This window comes from Pan troglodytes, chromosome 2, assembly GCF_028858775.2.
Source record: "Pan troglodytes isolate AG18354 chromosome 2, NHGRI_mPanTro3-v2.0_pri, whole genome shotgun sequence".
Taxonomy (NCBI): domain Eukaryota; kingdom Metazoa; phylum Chordata; class Mammalia; order Primates; family Hominidae; genus Pan; species Pan troglodytes.
Window position 1 is genome coordinate 67,129,734 of NC_086015.1, and position 24,630 is coordinate 67,154,363.

General features: G+C 38.7%; 1 long non-coding RNA gene across 3 annotated transcripts in view; it reads left to right on the forward strand.

The window, feature by feature from the left end:
- LOC104005584 (uncharacterized) overlaps window positions 1–24,630 on the forward strand; it is a 237,742-nt gene that overhangs the window by 187,072 nt on the left and 26,040 nt on the right. For all 3 annotated transcript variants that reach the window (XR_010155621.1, XR_010155622.1, XR_001713402.3), the window contains 3 exons: window positions 1,795–2,037; window positions 3,675–3,780; window positions 5,732–5,853. This is a non-coding gene — a long non-coding RNA (uncharacterized LOC104005584). The remainder of the gene's footprint in view (window positions 1–1,794; window positions 2,038–3,674; window positions 3,781–5,731; window positions 5,854–24,630) is intronic.

Below are 24,630 nucleotides of genomic sequence, written 5' to 3' on the forward strand. Positions count from 1 at the left end.
ATTACCACACACTAGGTGACTTAAAACAACTGAAATTTATTTTCTCACAGTTCAGGAGGCCAGAAGTTTAAAATCAGTATGTCAGCATGGTTGGTTCCATCTAAAAGCTCTGAGGGAGAAATCATTCCACGTCTCTGTCCTTGCTTCTAGTGGTTCTTGGCACTCTTAGGCATTCCTTGGCTTTGTAGATACATCACTTTAGTCTCTGCATCCAGAGTCACATTGCCTTCTCTGTGTGTCTCTGTATCTCTGTGTGCCCTCTCCTTTTCTTATAAGGACTGCAGTCATTGGATTTAGGGCCCATCCTAATTCAGTATGATCTCATCTTGATCTTTCACTAATTGCATCTGCAAAGACTCTATTTCCAAATAAGGTCACCTTCTTAGGTTTCAAGTGAATATGTATTTTGAGAGAATACTATTAAACTCACTATAGTCGCCTTTTGCATGGAGGTGATGATGCTGAGGTGGTATAAACAGGGAAATACTACCTGCTACAAAAAATTATCAAAGAATAATGTGAGGAAATTTTCAAGGTCTTGTGAAAACATGATTTAAAGAATTCACTAAGTACACATCACAACAGAGGTAAACAGACCTTCGCTGAGATATACCATGGTGAAAGTTTTCAGAATCCAAATGGAGTCACTAATGTTAAGAAAACTCTAACACATAGAGCCAGGGAAGGCTACAAAGAGAGGGTTCCCATGCTTGTTTGCCCGATAACAAACTATCATGAAAGACTGCAAAAAGCACCACCTTGCACAAAGGCCATTGCAACCTTACATCAAAAATACTTTTGATATAAGGACAAAAATACTTTTGCAAGGACGTCTACCCAGCAACTGCCTGTTCAACCTCAGACTGGCATCACCATTTTTATAGCTAAGGATAATTATTTCAAGACAATTGTGTAGTCCTCCTAGGTTTTTCCTTTAAAAACCTTTGTTTTCCTATACTTCTCTAGTAAGTTTACCATGGCATGTATATTCCCATTGCAATGTTCTAATCCTAAATACATATATATATAACAAAGAGATTATAATTATATATAATATATAATACATATATAATATATAATATATAATACATATAATACATATATAACATACATATAACATATATAATACATATATATAATAAATACATATAAACAACAGAGAGAAGCTCTCTAAATATGTATATATAATTAATTCTATTTAATTTCTAAGGATTAGAATTAAAATTCCATTACAATTAAATATATATATATATATTTAGAGAGCCTCTCATTAAATTCTAATCCTAAGGATTAGAATTAAATTTATTGAATAGATTTATTAAATTAAGTAGATTAAATAAATTAAATTTATTAAATAAATAGATTGTAATAGAATTTTAATTCCATTACAATCCAAACAGAGCCTCTCTCTGTTTATTATTTAGGTTGTCACTATCATAAAATTTCAGGACACCAGAGATAAAAAGAAGAGAATGGAGTTCTCCAGAGTGAATGCAGAGACATTTCACACACACACACACACACACACACACACATACACACACACACACACACACACACACACAATACATATGTATGTATTTATTTGGGATCAGAATGACATAGGATTCTTAATGATGACATTGAAAGCTGAGACAATGAAACAAGAGCTTCAAAATTCTGGGGAAAATTATTTTCAGCCTAGAAATTTATGCCTTCCAAACAATCAAGCATGAGGATAAGAAAAAAAAGAGTTTTTTAGACTTTCATATTTCAAAATAATTACCTTTGATGCAGACTTTTTCTTTGTTGTAGTAAAAAGTAAGAATGGACTAAAACAGAGGAAGAAAATCCAGAAAAGGAGGACTCCAATCCAGATTACAGGAATTTCCAAAATGGTGGCTGAGAGAAAACCTGGGGTTCAAGTCATGTTACAGAGATGGTGTTCCAGATTAGTGCAGAATAGTGGGCTCAAGAAGAAACGCCTTCAAGAAAAGATTGAAACCAAGACACTACAAGTTTGACATTGGAAAAGTTGAATTGAACAGTTGTTGGAAGGTATGGAAAGAGTTTATTGATTTACATAAAACTGAGCAATAAAAATTGAGAAGTCAGTTTTAACTCCAGGTGAAATAAAAGTGGTATAAGAAATTAAATGTAATGATGGTACACCATTTGACTGAGCATTGAGAGATATTTATAGAGTCATAATAATAAAAACACTGATGTGTAATCAAAAATTGTGATAGAATATGATTGAAACGGTAGAGACAAGGAAAATGGAATGTAAAAGAACTAAAATCTTCATCTCCCTAAAAAGAAGTCAGTAGACAATGTCTAAATTTGAGCATTCAAGAAAACAGTGTCAGAATTTTTGTAAAAAGAAATATAAGGTAATGACCAGAAGAAACAGCTAAAGGGTTTAAAGTCATTGCCCCTAGGAGATCAAGAGATAATAAGTAAATATGTCTTGAAAGTGTTGAGTATGTCTTGGTGATTTGGGGTTTCTGGTTCTCTTCTTTGAGTCCCAGGTTTCTGAAGCTCTTCTCCTAATTCTGTGAGTTGCCTCAGTTTCTTCCCCGATGATTCCTAAAATATTCTTTTCCACTTAATCCACTTTGAATTAAAATTCCATTATAATTAAGAGCCCAAGCTATTGCAATGATCGATGTGGAGCCCATTGATGTATCTATCCTGACAATTCTATTTAAAACGTTAGTCCTGATCCATGCCTAATGCACAGTCTGTTCTACATACTGTGTAGACCAAGATCCTTATTATGGCATGAGGTTAGCCATATTCTGGCATCCTCCCCTGGCTTACCTCCCATCATTCCTAATCTCATGTCACACTCCAGCCACGATGAACTTCTTTCAGTTCCCTGACCCTGCTCCCATTCCTGCTCTTATCCCCATTATATCCTCCCCCACCCTCACCATCACCATGCTTTTTATAACCACTGTTCTTTTTTACATATAGACAATTCTTACTTATTTTTCCAGACTTAGCTGAATTGTCCCCTCCCTCAGCCTTCTCTGATTTAGTAAATTCGCCTTAACTCTCAGTGTTAGCACTTAAAACATTGCATTATAATTTTGCAATTCTACTTTTGTATTTTCCTTTAGACAAAAAAAAGCTTCTTAAAGACTAGAACTGTGAAACAATCATCTTCGTACCCCCAGCACCTGTAGTTGTTCCTCAATAAGTGTGTATTAAACTGAACAACTTAACTTGTGTATACACAGCAAAGATGAATGTGATTATGTTGGTATTTCAGTTATCTATTGCTGCAGAAAAACCACCCCTAAATATAGTAGCTTAAAACAGTGTGATGGTTAATTTTAGGTGTCAGCTTGACTGGATTCAGGAATACCCAGATAAGTGATAAAGCATTATTTCTGGGTATGTCTGTGAGGGTGTCTCTGGAAGATACTTGAATCACAGGACTGAATAAGGAAGAGCTGCCCTCAGCGTGGCCGGGCAACATCTAATCGGCTGAAAGCTTGGATCGAATGAAAAGGCAGAGGAAAGGTGAATTTTCTTTTTATCCTGGAGCTGGACACCCTGTTTCTCCTGCCTGTGGACATCAGAATTCTAGGCTCTGTGGCATTTCAACTGTAAAACTTGCACTAGTAGCCAGCTGGTTTCTCAAGTCATTGGCTTCAAAACTGAGAAGTACAGCATTCTCTTCCCAGGTTCTGAAGACCTCAAATGGACTGAGCCACACTACCAGCATCCAGCATCCATGGTTCTCCAGTCTGCAGATGGCCTATTATGGGACTTTTCAGTCTTCATAATTATGTAAGCCTATTTCCTTAATCTTCTCTCATCTATCTACCTCTATATATCTCCTGTTCTGTCTCTCCAGAGAACCTTAACTAATACAAACAGTAACCACTCATTTTCTTATGATTCTGAAATCTGGGCATGGCAAGTGGGTACAGCTTGTCACTGCCTTATGTGGTGTTGGCTGGGGCCACACATGTGGATTCACTGAGCTGAGAATTCAGCGAGAGCTGGAACATCTGCAATAGTTTCACACACGTGTCTGGCACCTCAGCTGGGATGGCAGGAATGGCACAGGCTGGTTGGCCCCATCTCCCTGTCCATAAGGGTTCATGTGGTCCCCCATCAGTTAGTTATATTGCCTGAGTTCCTTCACATGGGATCCCAAGAGAACAACAACAAAAAGCTGCTAAGATTCTTAAGGTCTCATTTGAGAATGTATAGTGTCGTTTCTGTTGCACTCTGTTGATCCAAGCAACTCACAAGGCCAGCCCAGATTCAAGGGAGAGAATAATAGTTTTCAGCTCCTGGTGGGAGGAGAGAAATGTGCATTCAAGGATGGCAGCTCTTGTTGCGTCCATCCTGACAATCTAATTTTGATAATTCAATTGTGTAGCTTAATCAGATAATTTCAATCTTAAATGTTTGAACTAAAATATTTATTTTTGTGGATTACATTATTAGATTATCACTATGTAAGTCAAGCAGTGTGATTGAGGCGGAGGCACCTTGTTTTGTAGAAATTGTTATTGTATTTTAACTTCAAAGATAAAAATCAATCAATGAATCATGATATTTTATGAGCGATGCTTAGCCATGGTGCTGATGCACTTTTCTGCAAATTATAAGATGATTTGCTCCTGTAGAAAGCTAATGGAGAAAGAAGCAACTAATGTGGCTCTAGGATAGCAGAAACTTTTCACTGAAAATTACCTAAATGAGATTTCTGAAAATATTAACTGTCTTCAGCCAAAATTTAAAATAATGTGTATGTTTAAAATAATCCATAATATTCAGCCAGTCTGTCCGGGGACATACTTTTGCACATTAATATTTTAGAAAATATGGAACTCTAACGGAATAATGAATAGCTATACCTGCATTTTAGACATGTCTATTACACTAATTTGAATCTAGTATGGGCTGGGTGTGGTGGCTCACGCCCGTAATCCCAGCACTCTGGGAGGCCGAGGCAGGTGGATCATTTGAGATCAGGAGTTTGAGACCAGCCTGGCCAACATGGTGAAACCTGTCTCTATTAAAAATACAAAAATTAGCTGCACATGGTGGTGCGCACCTGTAATCCCAGCTACTCAGGAGGCTGAGGCAGAAGAATTGCTGGAACCCTGGAGGAGGAGGTGGCAGTGAGCCAAGATCACGTCACTGTACTCCAGCCTGGGCAACAAGAATGAAACTCCATCTCAAAATAAAATAAAATAAAATAAAATATAGTATGGACACAGCTTTTTAATTACTTTCCATCATTGCTGCAGTCAATGAAGCAGCTTCATTACCCACTATAATGCCTTGCTTGTAATAAATCTTTATAAAACCTAAAAAGAGTTTCCAATTCTAAAATTCTAGCAACAGGCTTTTCTGCCTAGCTTTGCTTGGAGCTGAATGCATAAGTGAGCCTTACTGGCTTGTTACCTGGTAAGACAAATGATGCAAATAAAATAAGTAATAGAACTTATGCCATTTCCTATTTTTATTTGAATATCCTTTTTTGCATTTCAATATATTTTAAATTATTTGTTAATAACAATTAACCACTTGGACAGAAGAGTCAAGGCATTGATTGTGGCTTAAGAGAACTAGAGAAAATATCTGAAATCTTGGGTTCTTAGTTTGTTTCTGCTACTTTCTAGCTGTTCCTCAGCCTTAGGCAGGTCTCTTAAACTCCCTGAACCTTATTTTCTTCAGTTGTGTAAAAGGGATGAGCTCAGATTCTCTGCTTTCTTCACAGATGAGAGAAAGAAAATGAAAAGGATTTGTAAACTATAAATCTCTAAACAGATGGGAGGAAAGGAATTGATGAAACAATAAATTTATTGATGAAACAATAAAAATAAACATAAAGAACCAAAGGTAGGTTTGGACATTCATTAATTTACTCTTGTAATATTTATTGAGTAGCTTGTATGTGGTAGGTACCATACTCAGGGCTGGAGATTAGTGATGAACAAGACAGATGAGCTCCCACACCTCACCACATCTTGCTGCCAGACAGGAGAGACATAAGTTACACATGTAAGCAAACAGTTAATATCCCTATAAAAAGTGCTATGGAGAAAAGGAGCAGGACACTAAGAGAGAAAGAAACAAGGAAATCTAACACAGTAAATTTTTCTGGCTGAGGAAACTAAGCCTGGAGGGTGGGATGGAGTTAGACCAGCAAATAAAGGGGTATGCAGGAATGTCCAAAGCAAAAACAACTCAAGGATGACAAGTGTGGCAAGAGCACTTAACAGAAACCTGTGATAGCAGACATGTAAGCTATGAAAGGGGTTTGACTTTGATTCTAAGTGCAAGGAAAGCCACTGAAGGCTTTTAAGCAGGAGAGTGATGGGATTTAGAATTATGCTTTAGAAAATTCATTTTTACTCTTTGATTGTGAGGGTCAAGAATGGAAAGAGGAAGCTACTGCAGAGGACCAGGAGAGTGATGATGATGGCTTAGATTAAGGGACAGGCTTTTCTGTCTAGTTTTCTGTCTAGTAAAACTAGACAGAAACTAGAGCCTTCTTGCTTGTTCCCTGATAAGATAAGCAATGCTAATAAACTAAGTCTAAATAGAACGTATGCCTTTTCTTGCATTTCAATGTATTTTAATTTCTTTGTTAATAACAATTAACCACTTGTACAGAAGAGTCGAGGCATTGAGGTGTAAGAGAACTAGAAATAATTCTCTCATAAGCAGTAGAAATAGTAGGAATTAGGTTCAAGACACATGTTGGAGGTGGAATTAAGAGGATTTGTTGATAGAATAATAATTGGGAAGGAGAAAAAGGTAATTCTAAGGTTTCTAACTTGAGCAACTAGGAGGGGGATTCTGCTGTTTACAGAAATGGGGAAGCTGGAACATGTTTCTAAGGGAAATAAAAATATACCTTTATGGCATGTTAAATTTTGACATCCAAATGAAACTATCAACAAGGCAGTTAGCTAGGCAATCAAAGAATGAGCTAAAGAAATATGAGAGCCATGACAGTACAGATTCATTCTTCCAACTGCCCACTGGCCTAGATTGGGTGAAAAGCCATCAACCCATGTCACTTTAGGCTGCCAAGCTTAGACATGCCATGCATGATTGGCCGAGTAAGTGGTTTTCTTTTCAGGCCAGGATCAAGCCTTTTTCATTTACTTTCAAATGTCGCTATCCAAGTTGCCACCTCTATTCATATACCATTGACATCAGGGTAGGGCGTGGGTTTTAGGTAAGTGTAGCATTGCTCTGTTTGTGGAACAGGCAAATGGTGGAACTTCTCCATCTATTTTTTTCTGAACCCAAGGGCACTGGGTTAAGAAGTAATAAAAATGGTGGCTGATTATAAAGGCCAAGGGTAAGCTCTATTGGACACTGAGTGTAAAGGCAGACGCATGCTATACAAATTTCAAACATGTTTTACCCATTCTCTGAGTCTGTATGTTGGGGTAGAAAATAATTATAGCCTTCTGTATTTATCTGTGCATAGGTACCACTTGGTGATGGTCTGCATTTCTTTTGCTAATCTTATTTTATGATTGAGTTAAAGAAAATTGATTTGAATGGGAGCACTTGATTGTTTCCCAATTTGTTTTTTTCCTGATCCAGTTAACATTGGTGCTTTTCTTTATAGCATACTGCTGAGGACTTAAATGACAAAGCTTTGTCCTTGACAAAACTCCTATGTGAGTCACTCTTGGTCTGGATCAAAGCTCAAGCACTTTGTTGTATAGTATGTCTGGGCCTTAGTTTTCCCATTTGTGAAATGGTGCTAAGTACCTTGCACCAAAGAAATGAAATATACATGGTCTTAGCAAGATGTTTAGCACAGTGTTAGGAGTTCATGGTTATTATCATTAGATGGAACCTAAGAGAGTGATTAGTTCTGGGGCTGCATATTTCAGGATATTAGAAACTCTGGTAAGGAGCACAAAATCATCAGGTTAACAGCCATCAGTGAATAATGTGAAGTAGGTTGCTATGGTGATGGGAATGAGGCTGACTTGGGAGGGCATAGTGAAAGAGGTTGTGATAATCAGAAAAGTCTAATCTGTATAGTTTTTGAGAACTTTCTCCAATGAACTAAAGCATTGCCTACTCCCAAGAAGGCAGTTGGCATCTTGAAGCTAGTACTGTCTCCTAGGATCCTCCAAATCGGATTGGTGTGCAAGTTTACCATGTTACCCTGGTAACCACAGGGAGGAAGAAAGAAGACCCATAACACTAGTAAGCTATGAAAAGAAATGACAGACAAGCAAAGAGTTCCTTATGATCTATAGCATATTGAAGTTAGAAATGGCCATAATCTGCTACAAAAAACAATTTGGATATTTTAAATTTTATTTTAATTGACAAATAATAATTGTGTATATTTATGGGCTACAATGTGATATTTCAACCCATGTATACATTGTGGAATTATCAAATCAGGGTAATTAACATATCCATCACCTCAAGTATTTGTCATTTCTTTCTAGCGAGAATATCTAAAATCCTCTCTTGTAGCTATTTTGGAATATATAATACATTATTATTCAGTACAGTCACCTTGCTGTGCAGTAGAACACCAGAACTTATTCCCCCTGTCTAACTGAAATTTTGTACCAATGGAACAACATCTCCCCACTCCCTGTTCACTATTTAAATTTTTCATCACCCCTTCTTTTTGTTTAAGGATTTTCCCTTCATAATGACTTTTTATTCACATGAAATCCTTAATTATCTTACAAACATTTAATGAGCACCTATTCTATACTTAAATCTGCACCTCACCACAGTTTTGTTAGTAGGCAGGGCAGGTTGGGGAAACTGAGTCTCAGGGAAGTGACATGACTTGCTTATCAGTGTCATGTCTCTTCAGTACCATCATTTTGTTTTTACTCTCAGTACTATTTCTAATGCCTTTGGGACTAGCAGGAATGGAATATAGTACACTATGGGGATTCAAAGTTATCATTTGAGTTTTTGACTACTTATGAACAACTTGAAGCTCCATGACTTGTGTGTGTATGTGTGTGTGTGTGTGTGTATTTTAATTTTGCTGAAGCACACATCTGAATTGATGCAAGGCTGCTGTGTGGGAGTGTGTATGGCACAGCTGTTGTTTTTCCCTGCCTGGCACCAATTCTCCATTCTTCAGTAAGAGCTCTTTGGGTTTGCTTTGCTGTTTCTCACCCATTGGCTGCTACCTAAGCAGTGGGAGTGTCAGTTAAGGGACCTGGCCCTCCCCTGGGAAGAGTCTGGCCATGTAACCCAAGTTTAGTCAGTCAGACTGTCTCTCCAAAGAATTAGAAACTTGAAAATAGAGACATGTGGGTTGAAAAATGACTGGGGAAGATCTAGCCCTGCCATGAAACCGTGAAAGTGCTGTCTATTCATTCCCGTTACACAGAACACAGACTGCCAAGCCTTTTCTGTGAAGGGCCACATAGTAAATATTTTAGGCTTTGTGGCCATACGGTCCCTGCCTCAATTATTTGGCTCTGCTATTGTAAAGGGAGAGCAGCCACAGACAATGTGCAAACAAGTGGGTAAGCCTATACTCCACGGAAATTTTATTTATAAAAACAGATGGCAGGCTAGATTTGCCCTTGGGTCACAGTTTGGAAAACTAGAGCCTCAGAGCTGTATCAATTCCTGCTCTTTCATGAGTCTAGTTTTTCAACTCTTCCTTTTTGTGTGCTCGGCATTTATTTTTTAAGCAAATTTCTTTTACTATTCAATGTTGTCAGAATTAATTTCTGCTGCTTGCCACCAAAGGACTCTAACTGATACAGAGTGAGCCTCTTGGCTAATGAGTGAATCTAGCTGAGTACCTAACATCCACATACCAGTGAAGCTTTATCTTTTTGCTTCCCACCAGCATTTGGGATAACATTTGGGAATCAGTTGATAAAACAGTGTCTTAGGAAAAATAAATAGGCTTAGTGATGTAAGTAAAGATGATGACATGAAGAGTCTACAGAAAAGAAGATGGTCCTCAGACAGATGTTTAGGATAAATTAAAAAATAGAAAGTTGAATTTGGCAGTGGCTCAATTCTATGATTTGAATTAGCCCTTTAAAATGAAATAAAAAATGGTGAGCTTATAACACTGTTTTAATTAGTTTTTCAAAGGGATTTTTAAATGATCAAGAGAGAGATTTAAAATGTTTTCGTTAAACAAGCTGAAAAAATGTTAAAATGAGGTTTATTTGTGGTCTAGTTTAATCCTAGGAAACTTGAGCTTTTCATGTTGGAAATTTTGAAGTCTGTGCCCACCATTTCTTGTTGTGAACCGGGGGTTATGTGAGGGTCTCAGAGTCTATTCTTCTATAGTGAAAAGATTTTACTTCTGTCAATGATGCCCATTCATTCTGTCCCCCACTGTTCTAACAGGAAGTAAATACAGTTGAGCATCCTATTTAGATCAAGAACATAAAATCATCAAGTCTTTTCATAGCCTGGCACTGGAGGATATACAAAATGAGCACTGTCCCTTCCCTTATATAACTGTCCACCTAGCTGAGATGAAAACATTACCCAACCAGGAAATCTTGAGTAGTCCAAAGTGGTCAGTTCAATTCCACAAAGAATGAATGGGTCACTGTGACCCATTCTGTGACAGCGCTCAACAGAAACACAATAAAATATTATATATCGAGCAGTATCAGAATCCTTGCATTCCAGAGATAAAAGGGATCTTTAGAGCCCAGTTTCTTCATTTCACACAGGAAACACCAAGGTCCAGGGAAGCTAAGTAACCTTGTCTAATGGCCAGTCTCTAATTAATAGTGTCCGTGTGGCCAGAGCCTGGTGTTCTTAATTCCATTTCTCCAGTGCTCTCCTCTAGATGTAGAAGAGCTGCTTTTAGGAAGTACATAGACCTAAGACTGAATCACAAAGTGAAAGCATTGTTCTGATTCTATGAAGAAAGTCTCCGTCTAGTTCTAGGTCTCTTTAAACCTTTCTTGGGTACTTGAAAAATTCTCTTCGACACATGCACACATATGTTTACTGCAGCACTATTCACAATAGCAAAGACATGGAACCAACCCAAATGCCCATCAATGATACACTGGATAAAGAAAACGTGGTACATATGCAGCATGGAATACTATGCAGCCACAGAAAGGAATAAGATCATGTCCTTGGCAGGGACATGGATGAAGCTGGAAGCCTTCATCCTCAGCAAACTAACACAGGAACAGAAAATCAAACTCTACATGTACTTTCATAAGTCGGAGTTGAACAATGAGAACACATGGACACGGGGAAGGGAACAACACACACGGGGGCCAGTCAGGGGGCTGAGGGGAGAGAGGAGGGACAACATTAGGACAAATAGCTCATGCATGAGGGGCTTAAAACATAGATGATGTGTTGATAGGTGCAGCAAACCACCATGGCACATGTATACCTATGTAACAAACCTACACATTCTGCTCTTGTATCCCAGAACTTGAAGTAAAATAGTAATTAAAAAAAAAAGAATTTTAAGAGCCAGAGCTCAAACTTAGGTTCACATAATGATTTTTAAAGGCTGGCAAATATAAAAATTAAAGAATAAGCTTATTTCTGAAAAAAAAAAAGAAAAAAATCCCTTTGAACAAAATATAAGGTAGGTCTCAAGCTCATTGTCTTCAGCATGTAATCGCATTTAGCTGAATTTTTATAACATTGCTTTGATTTTGTGTTTATTTTTAACAGTTATGGTTTTTCATTTATAGACATGGTATGAAGTCTCCTTTTAAGATGAATGTATCTAAGCTTTTTTTAAAAAGGTCAATTTAATTTAAAGGAAAGTATTAAGCAAAAAATAACAAACACTATACCCAAAACAAACCTTAGTAAATTGGATATATTAACTCAATTAACCTGACAGTAATCCTGTGAAATAAGCACTATTTCCATTTTGCAGATCAGACAGGCGCTGCACATTTAAATAACTAGAAGAGGTTAAGCAGGTTTCAGACCCAGGCTATCTGGTCCCAAATTTTGTTCTTCAACACAAATCTCTACTTGGATGCAAAGTGTGGGGAACGGTGAATTATATCACATTGTGTCCAGACACAGTTTTGAAATAATTGATCTAGAGGAAAAGTCTATTGAATATAAATTTCCTTCTAATGATATAGACAACTTTGATCAAAGTAGGTCTTAAGAATGTACCTGGTAGATGCCTGCTGTGCATGAGATCCTCTGCTAGGTGTTTTGCAGACAATGTATTTGATTGTTGCAGCAACATTGCAAAGTAGGTATTATTTTATTTATTTTCAGAGGAGAAACTCAGGATTGATTTGTTCTAGAACACCTTAATAATAAATATCAGAACAGAAATTCAAACTAATCTCAAGCTGGTTCCAATGTCTATGTTCTTCGCTGCCTTCCAAATTCAAGACCCTGTTTTCTTCAATGCAATTCTCCCACTTACTGAGCATTTTCTATACCTCTACCCTCATGCCTGTTATCAGAAATGAGTTGAATATGCTTGCGCAACAAAATGCATCCCATTCCAGCCAAGTAGCTCAGTCTCCCAAGATTCCTCATAACCAAATTAACCAGTATTTGGAATGGAAGTCAGACAACAAACCCCAGTGCACTGGATTAAAAATTACAACCTCGCTGGGCTGGTGTGGCTGGAAAAATAATATGAGACACACAGATAATAAACAGCAGATTTTGGACAGAAAAGCATGGCATTAAATAATTGAAGCCAGTGAAAGTGGAATGTGGGGCCAAGTCCACACAGCTATTTATGAAACTGAGAAATGGAATATTGATGTTTTGTACCAGAACTGAGAGCTTTCTGGTTAATTACATTCCTGGGTGAATTCAGAGAAAAATATGATACTTACATTTTTCAGGGAACAAAATAATTTTCAGTCATTCACTGGGAAATCAGTTAACTCTAGTTCACCTGCTTTCTATAAAATCTAGAAGAGCATTCTGTTGGCTGTGAAATACTGAAACCTGTGGTTCTTATATGTTCTACTTTTATTATAAATTTATTGGTCACTTGCTATGTGCCAAAGATGTTTCTCAGAGCTCATAGCTTGGTGAACAAACATAGAGATTATTAGATCTAGCTTATAAAAACTACTAGAATAAGATCCCATTCCCTTCCCTATCAATTGCTATCTTATAAAGAATAATTTTTTACATAGGACTCATCAGTATTGAAAATCGTGTGTGTGTGTGTGTGTGTGTGTACATGTTTGCTTATTTGCCTACCATCTGTCTCCCAAAGTAGAAAGAAAAGGCCAATGAAGCAAAGATTTTTGCCTATTGTTTCCAGTACCTAGAATGGTCCTAGAATACATAATATAATAAGTATTAGTGCCAAATGCGATGGAGGCCACAGGGGAAGAAGTAAGCAGATTCGTCCAGGGTGGGCTGGAGAAGGAACCAGAGGAAACAATGTTTCAAGTAGGGACTTGGAAGAGGCACAACAGTTTGTGGAGGAGTAAGGCAAGAGCATTGCAGGCAAAGGGAAAGGTAGAAACAGAGGGAGGGATGCATGAAAGTGCATGATGTGTTTAGGCAGTGATGAAGCCAGGAGTGAGTTGAGGAGAGTGACTGTGAACAGTATGTAGCATGGCAAGGTGATGCCAGCACATACAATCTATAGCTATGATACAATGTGTCAGTTCCTGCTCATCTCCTTCCACCTGACAGGGCCCCACCCACCTTCCCCAATGCCACCTCATTTTCCAAAGGCACTTTATCAAGAAAGTCTCAGCACCATTGGCTGGGTTTTAGTGCGTTGACTAAGCCTGCAGTTCTCCTTGGCAATCTCTGTTCTATTTCCTTCAAACCTGGATATATTAATTATTTGCTCTACCCGTCATATGGTTATAACAAAATAATTTTTAGTTGACTCTCCCAGTTGCAGAGCTGAGTTAAATTGCTTTTAGTTGTGAAGGTTTTATTAACCAAAGATAATTAGCCAGTGTTTGAATAGATATGTGGAAGTATAGGCAGTCTCTAAATATGTCAAAATCCATCATGTGTCACTTTTTGGCTTATAGTCTTTTTCTTTTGGCTGTTTAACTAACATTGCTTTTTGAATGAGTATCAAGCTGTTTATAGTTAAAAACTCTTACTTGTAGTTAATAGAAAACAATGAAACTCAAATTATAAGAGGGAGAATTACCGAAGAACACTGTGTTATGCATGAAACCCCAAAGCAGCTGGGCGTCTCAAATGATTTGAAACAGAAATTTGAAACTCCGGCAGTTTTCAGTCTCTCAGTCTTGCTCCTCCCTGCCCCTACCTCTCCCTTAATCTTGGCCTCTGGTTCTGTCTGTTACTTCTCTCTGTTTCTTCCTCTATTCCTCTCCTTCCTCCCCATATGCCAGTTTTTCCCTCTGTTGGCCACTCTCTCTCTCTTATCTCTCTCATTCTCTCCTTCTTTTTCATTATCCTTTCCACTGGCTGTATTTGCTTTTTCTTATTCATGGTAAAGCCTTCCTCACAATTCTTCAGATAATATTTCCTCCATTTAAGAGACCAGCTCAGATAATTGGTTAGTTCCCTAAGTCCCCAAGTCTCTCAGATTTCAAAATCCATAGAAGGGGATCTGATTGTTCCAGTTTGACCTAGGTATCACCCCTGGTCCAGTCAAATGTGAGCAGGGGCTTAGCGTGGTGGCTCTCGCCTGTAATCCTAGCACTTTGGGAGGCTGAGGTGGGTGGATTGCATTGCCCCAGGAGTTTGAGACCAGCCTGGGCAACATGGCAAAACCCACCTCTACAAAAAATACAAACAAATTTAGCCAGGCATGGTGGCATGTGCCTGTAGTCCTAGCTACTTCGGAGGCTATGGTGGGAGGATCACCTAAGCCTAGGAGGCCGTGGCTGTGGTGAGCCATGATCTCACCATTGCACTCCAGCCTGAGTAACAGAATGAGACCCTGTCCAAATAGCAAAAAAAAAGTGTGATCAGGAAAACATTCACAGGATACAAATGTGCCTGCAGAGGAGGGGTATGGCAGCCCTATGGGTTGTGGGGAGGACTATGTCTCAGAGAAAGGATATCTCTGCGACTTTAATACATACGCTAAAAGATGCCCACTCCCTCTAATCACAGTGTCTGAGTGAATATTAATGGATGAATTAATATTCTTAAACTAATGTTGGTTGATCAAGATTTCTTGATGAGCGATACCATACAGAAATTTAGCACTTCATGTGGAATGATTCTTCCTTGGGAAAGTTGATCAGACTTTTTGAAAGTTGGGCCATTTTATATATTTGTAGCATTCACATTCCTATGTCAACAGCATTGTGGCCTCACCAAAAGCCAGAGAAACAGAATTGTACAACCCAATGTCACTTTTGGGGAAACAAAGATACCCATTAGCTGTCAGGCAGATGTTCTTGTCTGGTAATGGATCTTGCTGCATCTTCTTTGTAAAGTGGTTTCTCTCCTGTCCTTTGCTTGCTTGTCTGTAAAATGAGGGGGTTAGATGTGACAGTCTGAGTTCCCATTAGTTCTGATGTGCTGGTTCCCAGTGGAGGCAAGAGAGGCCCCTCAAGTTCTGGGCTAGACTAGGAAGGAGCTGCCTGACTGGTCACAACTCCCATAAACACTTGTGCTTGCCAGGCCCTCTGAATCCTCCTCAAAACTGTTCCAGCTGAACTCAGGATCCTATTTTTATTTTCTAGGTAGTTCTGAAATTAGATTTGCCAACTTTGCAGCTCCTGTCAAATGTCTGCTCCTCTAAGGAATGGCTTTTCTGACTTTTAGCAAAAGATTTTCATCTCTGAAGGACTGTGGTTACCTTTTCTCATCTCTCAGGGCAGATCTTTGAAATCACTTGGCCCTCTGAGTAGGGGGTCTTGGCATTTCTTTTCCGGCTGTTAACTGCACCAGAGATGCTGCACCAAAGTACAGAATGGTATACAGCTTTCTCCTTTAAGAGGCTGTCAGCAGGAGAACCCAATGTGATGAAGGGGAGACTGTAAATTGTTTTACCTGGAAATGGCCAAATTATCTAAGTGTTCTTGTGATTATACTCAGATTCATCTGGGCATTTGGTGGAGGGCATAAAAATAAAGAGGAAAAAAGAATGGAGATGCTGGCAGTGTGAAGGCATCTTTAATTCCTGGCCCTCCCTTGAAATGGTTTCTTTATTCATTATGCAAGCATCCATTGAGTACCTTGTATATTCTAGGTACTCTTCTAGATGCTGGAGAGGCAGGAATGTAGACAAAGAAAAGATAGACTGGCAAACACATGAACATTAGTCTGGGGTTGGGACAGGGATGTCTGTCTTCTCTCTTGATCTCCTTCCTTCACTTTTCATTTCTATTAATCCTGTTCCTGAAGCCCAGATGGGACCTTTATGGGAAAATAATGGTGGTGTTGGTGGTAGACTGCTGATGGGCATTTTTGGATTTGGGATTCAGGAGAGCATTTAAGCTTCTAGACTAAGAAGGTGATAGGATTTATATATATACTCGTTCTGGGATACATGTGCAGAACGTGCAGGTATACATGTGCCATGGTGGCTTGGTGCACCCATCAACCCATCATCTAGGTTTTAAGTCCCGCATGCATTAGATATTTGTCCTAATGCTCTCCCTGCCCTTGCCCCCTACCCCCCGACAGGCCCCAGTGTGTGATGTTCCCCTCCCTGTGTACATTTGTTCTCATTTTTCAACTCCCACTTATGAGTGAGGACATGCGGTGTTTGGTTTTCTGTTCCTGTGTTAGTTTGCTGAGAACGATAGTTTCCAGCTTCATCTGTGTCCCTGCAAAGGACATGAACTCATTCTTTTTTATGGCTGCATAGTATTCCATAGTGTATATATGCCACATTTTCTTTATCCAGTCTATCATTGATGGGCATTTGGGTTGGTTCCAAGTCTCTGCTGTTGTGAGTAGTGCTGCAATAAACATACGTGTGCATGTGTCTTTATAGTAGAATGATTTATAATCCTTTGGGTATATACCCAGTAATGGGATTGCTGGGTCAAATGGTATTTCTCGTCCTAGATCCTTGAGGAATCGCTACACTGTCTTCCACAATGGTTGAATTAATTTACACTCCCACCAACAGTGTAAAAGCATTCCTATTTCTCCACATCCTCTCCAGCACCTGTTGTTTCCTGACTTTTTAATGATTGCCATTCTAACTGGCATGAGATGGTATCTCATTGTGGTTTTGATTTGCATTTCTCTAATGACCAGTGATGATGAGCTTTTTTTCATATGTTTGTTGGCAGCATAAATGTCTTCTTTTGAGAAGTGTCTGTTCATATCCTAAGAAGGTAATAGGATTTGTGTAGATAAAAAGGAGAAAAGGCATTCCAGGTAGAGGAACTGGCATAAGCAAAAGTGTAGGGCACTAAGACATGTGGAGAGGTCATGGAGGATGAGAAGCCATGTGGAGAGAGACAGCAAGGAACCCCAAGACACCAGACATGTAAGTAAAGAAGTCATCTTGGAAATGGATCCTCCCTGCCCCAGCCACTCAGCTGATATATAGCAGAGTCTTTCCACTGTAAGCAAAATAAAATGGTTGTTTAGGGTAGTATATGTTTGAGGGAGCAAAAGGATAGGGTGAGAACAATTCATTGCAAGATTATACTCCATATCTCTTTCTCTTGATTACTGTCTACTTGTACAGTAAATGTTTGAGCCCTTGTCTGTTTAGTTAATATAAATTGATGTGAAAATGTAAACACAACAGTATATACATAAAAATATACCAACCCAATTTCATTGTATCAGTCAGGGTCCCCATTTTATGCAGTGTAAAGCAGTTCTGGCTAACCTCAGCAAAATTAGAATTCGTTAAATGATACTGAAAAGTTCAGATCATCACCAAGAGAACCAGGCTTGCATACTAATGCTCAGGAATAATGCTCAAAATCAACAAGCAGAAAACAAACAACCACATTAACAAATGGGCAAATGACATGAACAGACACTTCTCAAAAGACATAGATGCGGCCAAAAAGCATATGAAAAAATGCTCAACATCACTAATCATTATGGAAGTGCAAATCAAAACCATGATGAAATATCATCTCGTACCTGTCAGAATGACTGTTATTAAAAAGTCAAAATATAACAGATCCTGGCAAGGTTGTGGAGAAAAGGGAATGCTTATACACAGCTGATGGGAATGTAAATTAATTCAGCCATTGTGGAAGCCATTTGGAGATTTCTCAAAGATCTAAATACAGAAATACCATTTGACCCATCAATCCCATTACTGGGTATATACCCAAAGGAATATAAATTATTCTACCATGAAGACACATGCACGCATATATTCATTGCAGCACTTTTCACAATAGCAAAGACATGGAATCAACCTAGATATCCATCAATGGTGGACTGAGTAAAGAAAATGTGGTTCATATACACCATGGAATACTATGCAGCCATAAAAAGGAATGAAACCATGTCCTTTGCAGCAACATGGATGCAACTGGAGGCCATTATCCTCAGTGAATTAACACAGGAACAGGAAACCAAATACTTCATGTTTTCACTTATAAGTGTGTGCTAAACATTGAGTATATGTGAACACAAAGAGGGGAACAATAGACCCTGGGGTCTATTTGAGGGTAGAGGGTAGAAGGAGGATGAGGATTGGAAAACTACCTATCAGGTAACATGCTCACTACCTGGGTGATGAAATCATTTTTATACCAAATCCAAGATATACGCAATTTACCCATGTAACAAACCTGCACATGTACCCCTGAACCTAAAATAAAAGTTGGAAGAAAACTAATCAGGAATCGAAATAGGAATTGATCCCACAAGGTGTTGCAGTTGCCCCTACTAGCCGCAAACACAACCTTGTCTCATGGACAACCCAGAACTTGTACCATTGGACACTGCCTCTACCTTTGTCACTGAGGCCTCCAGCAAATGGTAATGGCTACCACAACTACAATACCTTCCTGGGAAGGTGTCAGAGCAGTTCTTCCACATAGTACCAAGATTCTGCATCTGGGGTATCACATCTGATTGGTGGGATCTAAGTCATGTGCCTATGTCCCAGCTCCAAGGAAGGCTAGGAAAGCCAGTAACTGGCATTTTCAGATACCTTTGGGAAAGACTCTGCCATGGGGAAGGAGGATGATTTTTCCCAATCACAATAATGGATCATAGGTGCTGGGCAGCCAAAAAGAAAAAAAAATTAAAAAGAAGAAGATGAAGAAGGAGAAAGGCAAGCGTTCAAAACACCCATGTTTCAGTAGCAATGGATGCTATCTGTTTATTCACCCAGATTTACTTTCTTATGTACTGTTAACATTTGTACAACATGGGTTTGAACTGTGTGGGCCCAGTTACATGCAGATTTTTTTTCAATAAAAATTAAACTAAGTGTGCCTGTGTCTCCTGCCTCTTCTGCCACCTAGTCCATCTCTTCTGCCTCTGCTACCCGAGACAGAAAGACTGACCCTCCCTCTTCCTCCTCCTCCTCAGCCTACTCAATGTGAAGACAAGGACAAAGACTTTTATGATTATCCACTTCTACTTTATGAATAGTAAATATATTTTCTCTTTCTTATGATTTTCTTAATAATATTTTCTTTTATCTAGCTTATTATAAGAATACAGTATATAATCCATATAACATACAAAATACGTGTTAACTGGCTATTTATGTTATTGGTAAGGCTTCCAGTCAACAGAAGGTAGTAATTAAGATTTGGGGGAGTCAAAAATTATACATGGATTTTCAACTGTGTGATGGGTCAGCACCCCTAACTTGTATGTTGTTCAAGGGTCAACTGTATATATTTTTTTAATAATACAAATTGAATTATACCTGAGCAGTTACAAACTGTTTACACATAGAGCTTACAAATTGATTCACCCCCACAAATATGTGCTTGGCTTATGTAGTTCTTTGGGATTTTTTTGGTTCATTTTAAAGAATTTGGTGTGAATATTTTATGAATTACAATATTATTACATAAAGATCCAAATTTCCTTGTGGCAACACAGCTGGCATTCTGAGGTAGCAACAATTAACTGGAAGTAAGTAACTGCTGTCACTTGAGTTTTTCATACTTCTCATCCCACTGTATTGTAATCCATTCATGCCGCTTCACCCATTTGCATTAACTGTCTTTGAGTGCAACTCTGGAATTACTCAGATCATTTTGCTATGTCAGTTCATATTTAAGCTACATAACTTAACTATATCTGGTGGCTGCATATTAGTCTGTCATCCATTAAACTAAGTTTTGTCTTCTTCACAGGTGGTACACTAAGGCTTGAGTGTCTGGAGGCCCAGGATCTAGGCTACACTTTCTCATTTACTGCCTCTCTGATCTTGAACAAAATACTTTGCCTATCTGGGCCTTAATTTTCCCTTCTATAAAATGATCTGTTAGAATTAGATGATTAATAAGATCTTTTCTGATTTGATAAATTCATAACTTAGGTTAATGTCTGCAATGAGTAGCTTTTCTGGTCCCTAAGACCAGAATTTATTAGAGAATCGGTTAACTCAATCAGGATATATCCATGGAGTTTAAAATTAAATAGCTATTGAAAATGATATTGTATAGCAATGTTGATAAGGAAGGATGTCATCATATGTTTCAAGTTATTTTTAAACTTTTAATTTTGAGATAATTTAGATTCACATGTAGTTGTAAGAAACAATATAGAGGGGTCCTGTGTACTCCTTTTCCGGTTTTCCCTAATGGTAACATCTTGCATAGCTATAGTACAATATTACAGAAATTTACATTGATACAGTCTACCAACCTTATTCAAGTTTCACCATTGTTACATGCACTCATTTTTGTGTGTGTGTGTGTGTGTGTGTGTGTGTTGAGTTCTGAGCAACTTTGTCACATGTGTAGATTTGTGTGGCCACCATCACAGTCAAAATACAGGACAGCTCTATCACAAGGTATTCAGAATATTTTAAGGAAAAAAAATCAACTAAGAAAATAGTATTATATGTATTTTTAAAAACAAACAGGACATGTAAGCACCAAGAAATTAAGCCTGGCTGGCTCTGAGTGCTGGGATGGTAGCTGACTTACATCTTCCTCTGTGCTGGTGTGTACATCCTCAGTGTTTTCCAGCGACTGTGTCGGTAAGACATTTTTAGTCAGAAAACTGCAACTATTTTTCTAAGATATGGAGGTATTGCAGTAGGAACATTACATTTCAGAATGTACACATCAACATATGTTTTGTGTTATCAAATTATGAGTTTATTTAAATCCATTTTTCCCCAGAGAAATGAAACAAAAAAAAGAAGGATTAATTATGACTTTCTACCACTCTAAGGAATTCTCAAAAGCCATGGGCCTCACAGTATGGCAAAAACTATTCTTCCAAGAAATGCAGGTATTCCTCAGGGAGGCACAGGGCCTGCTATTTTGTAGATGAAATGTATCTTTCTGGATAGTCTAGGTTTTCAAAGGCCTGTGAAGAAACACAGAAGAGTTGGGTTGAGATTCCTGAGAGCCTTGCTGGTCGTCTTTGAAAAAGGCTAGTCTGGCCTGGTTGTCATGACGGGAAGCTGTGCCCTCCAGCGATCCTCCCCTGTGGTCTGAGTGTTGTGCAGATGCTCCTTGGGTCTGCTCCAGCTATGATCCCCAATGACTGTGTCTTGAGGAAATGCCTAGGCTGCCTCAAAGACCCTTTCATGAGCTGCCACTAGCACTGCTCTGCTTCATCCCTTCTTTAGTGTGTCTTGGATGCAAACTGTTTCTTCATGCAGGGAGAGGCAGTCACCTAGAACAGAAGAAGCCCCTGGAGTCAAGAGACTTCGACTTGGGTCCCTTCACTGGCAGTGTAACCCTTGCACATCACATAGCCAGTCCTGGCTTCAGTTACTTTCCCCACCTGGAGACTCGGGGTCGGCCCCTCTTCTGGGCTGGGCTGTGCTTTGGCATCATTGAGCTTCAACTTTAAACAGATCAGAATGTCAATCTTTGCTCTAACACTCATGTGACTTTGGGCTGACTCCTCAGCCTGTTTCAGTTTTTAAAATATGTATTATAAAATTCATAATGCTAAGTCACAGCATTGTTGTAAAGAAAAATCCTATATAAACAAAATGCTTTGTCTCCTTGCTATTTCAAGTTGTAACAGTTGCATGGATTTTCCACCCAATTTGGATGGTCTGTTAGTTAGATGGTCTGATTTAAAATGTAAGCTATATGGCATATGCAGGATTCATTTTGGGAAGTACTAAGGAGCAACTAGGAGAGAAAAGTCATCATCTGCCCAATCATCTGATATTGAGGAATAAAAGGTGCATGTGCCTGCTGAGCTTAGGGACATACCTTGTGAGTTTGCATAATGCAAAAACAGAAAACAGCAACGGCAAAACCCAACTGTGTAGTATCAAATACGAACCCCATCCCCACCCCACCACCTAAAATTCTCCAGGGCAAACTCTCCTAAAAGCAGACATTGATTTGTGATTATATTGCCTGGCATATGGGCCTCTCTCCATGGCATTTCCAGGGGTGAGAAGTGACTATAAGGGCAAACACACACTGAGCATTTACTGTGCTCCAAACACTGTACTAAGCACTTTATATGTTATATCTCTTTTACTCTTCACCATGCCAGAAGGTGGTTATTGTCATTACTCATCCTATGCAGAGAAGGAAGTAGCAGCCAGGGTTTATTTGCCTATCCCTGGGGTGAACAGGTAGTAGGTTAAATAAGTCTCTAAGCACAGTTAGTTACACAAGTCATTTAGCTGAGTGCTCAGAAACCAGCAGTAATTATTAATGAAGCTAGTTGGAAAGCAACTTATTCTAATACCACATGAGAAATAGTCTTCTGTGCAAAATGTTAGTCTTTTGATTTTGTAGAGATTCAGAGAAGACATTATAGAAGAAAGGACATGTGAGCTGAGCACTGAAAAATAATTAGGATTTTCCTATGAAGACAAGAGGGTCAAGGTTTGTGTAGGGTGAAGGTGTAGAGGCAGCAAGAATGGCAGAAGCAAAGGCATAAAGGCAAAAGAGTGCAGGATGTGTTTGGAGAACTGCACGCGGTCCCAGGTTGCTAGAGCAGAGTACACTAGAGAGGAACTGCAGGAGGCCAGCCTGGGCTATCTGCAGACCTCCTGGGGCTAGATTGGAAAAAAATCTGAAATTTATCTTGTGGGTCACAGACCTCAAATTGGTGAGCCTTTGATCACATCTGGCCAACATATATCTTTTGTTTGTACTATCCAGAGTTCTTTTATAAAAAATTTTGAATTATCAACATTTTAAAATATGATGTTTTTATCTAAATACCCAATTTCTGGCATTTCTTTAAAAAATGGAACTATTTGGCCATATTGATCCTCTCTTCAATATGGCAATATCATCTGGGGCTGAAAAGCCACTGCCCCTTTAGATAGCTTACTGCAGTTCCCACCCTTCCCTATTGTTGTGCTCAGGAAACTTCCCTCATTTATATTACCTGTCCATTTCCTGTAGGTGTATGGATTGCCAGTGACCGCTGTGGGCAATATGGAGTCATTAAAGGCCATCTAAGAATGAATTATTATGTAGTTACTACCTACCCCTCTACTAGAGGCAAAGAACTTTACTCATTACTGTTTTCTTTAATAAACTAAAATTCGGGCCTTGGGGGGGTGGCTCACACCTGTATATCCCAGAACTTTGGGAAGCCAAGGTCAGGAGATCAAGACCATCCTGGCCAACATGGTGAATCCCCGTCTCTATTAAAAATACAAAAATTAGCTGAGTGTGGCAGCGTGCATCTGTAGTCCCAGCTACCCCAGGGGCTGAGGCAGGAGAATCACTTGAACCCAGGAGGTGGAGGTTGCAGTGAGCCGAGATCGCGCCATTGCACTCCAGCCTGGCAACAGAGCAAGACTCCGTCTCAAAACAAAACAAAACAAAACAAAAACTAAAATTCTAGTGCTGTGTTTACCAACATTTTAGCCACTTGCCAAATGTGGTTATTTAAAATGAAATTAAATAAAATTAAAATTGCAGTTCCTCAGTTACACAAGCCACATTTCAAGGGCTCAGTGGCTACATGTGGCTAGTGATGAACATGTTGGGAACAGATATAGAAATTCTCTTCACTAGTTAATGGATGCAGCACACCAACATGGCACATGTGTGCATATATAACAAACCTGCATGTTGTGCACATGTACCCTAGAACTTAAAGTATAATAATATAAAAAATAAAATAAAATAAAAATAAAAAATAAAAGGTACTGGGACAACTGGTTATCCTTACGATAAAAAGTAATATTAGACATTTACCTCATTCCATTAAAAAAAACAAGTCTAGGATTATGAGTCTGAGTATTAGAGGCAAAATAACAAAGCCTTTAGAAGATTAAAAAAAAAAGAAAAGAAATTCTCTTCACTACAGAGAGTTCTACTGGACAATGTCATTCTAGTGAGCAGCCAGGGCTGACAAACATTAAACAGTCAGAGGAATATACAACATAGAAGTAGCAACCGATTGGATTGGATGCATGCTGGAGGGGCTAGCTGCAACAGTGAAGGAAGCCTCATGAAGGATTTCAACTAGGATGGATAGGATTAGAATAGAGGAGAGAAAGTGGATAGGGCATGAGTAAGGACTAAAGGGAGATTCTATTAGAACTGCTTTGGCTGCAAATTATAGAACAAATAGCTAACAGTAGCTTAAACAAATAGAGAACTGATGCTGACTCTCACTATATTA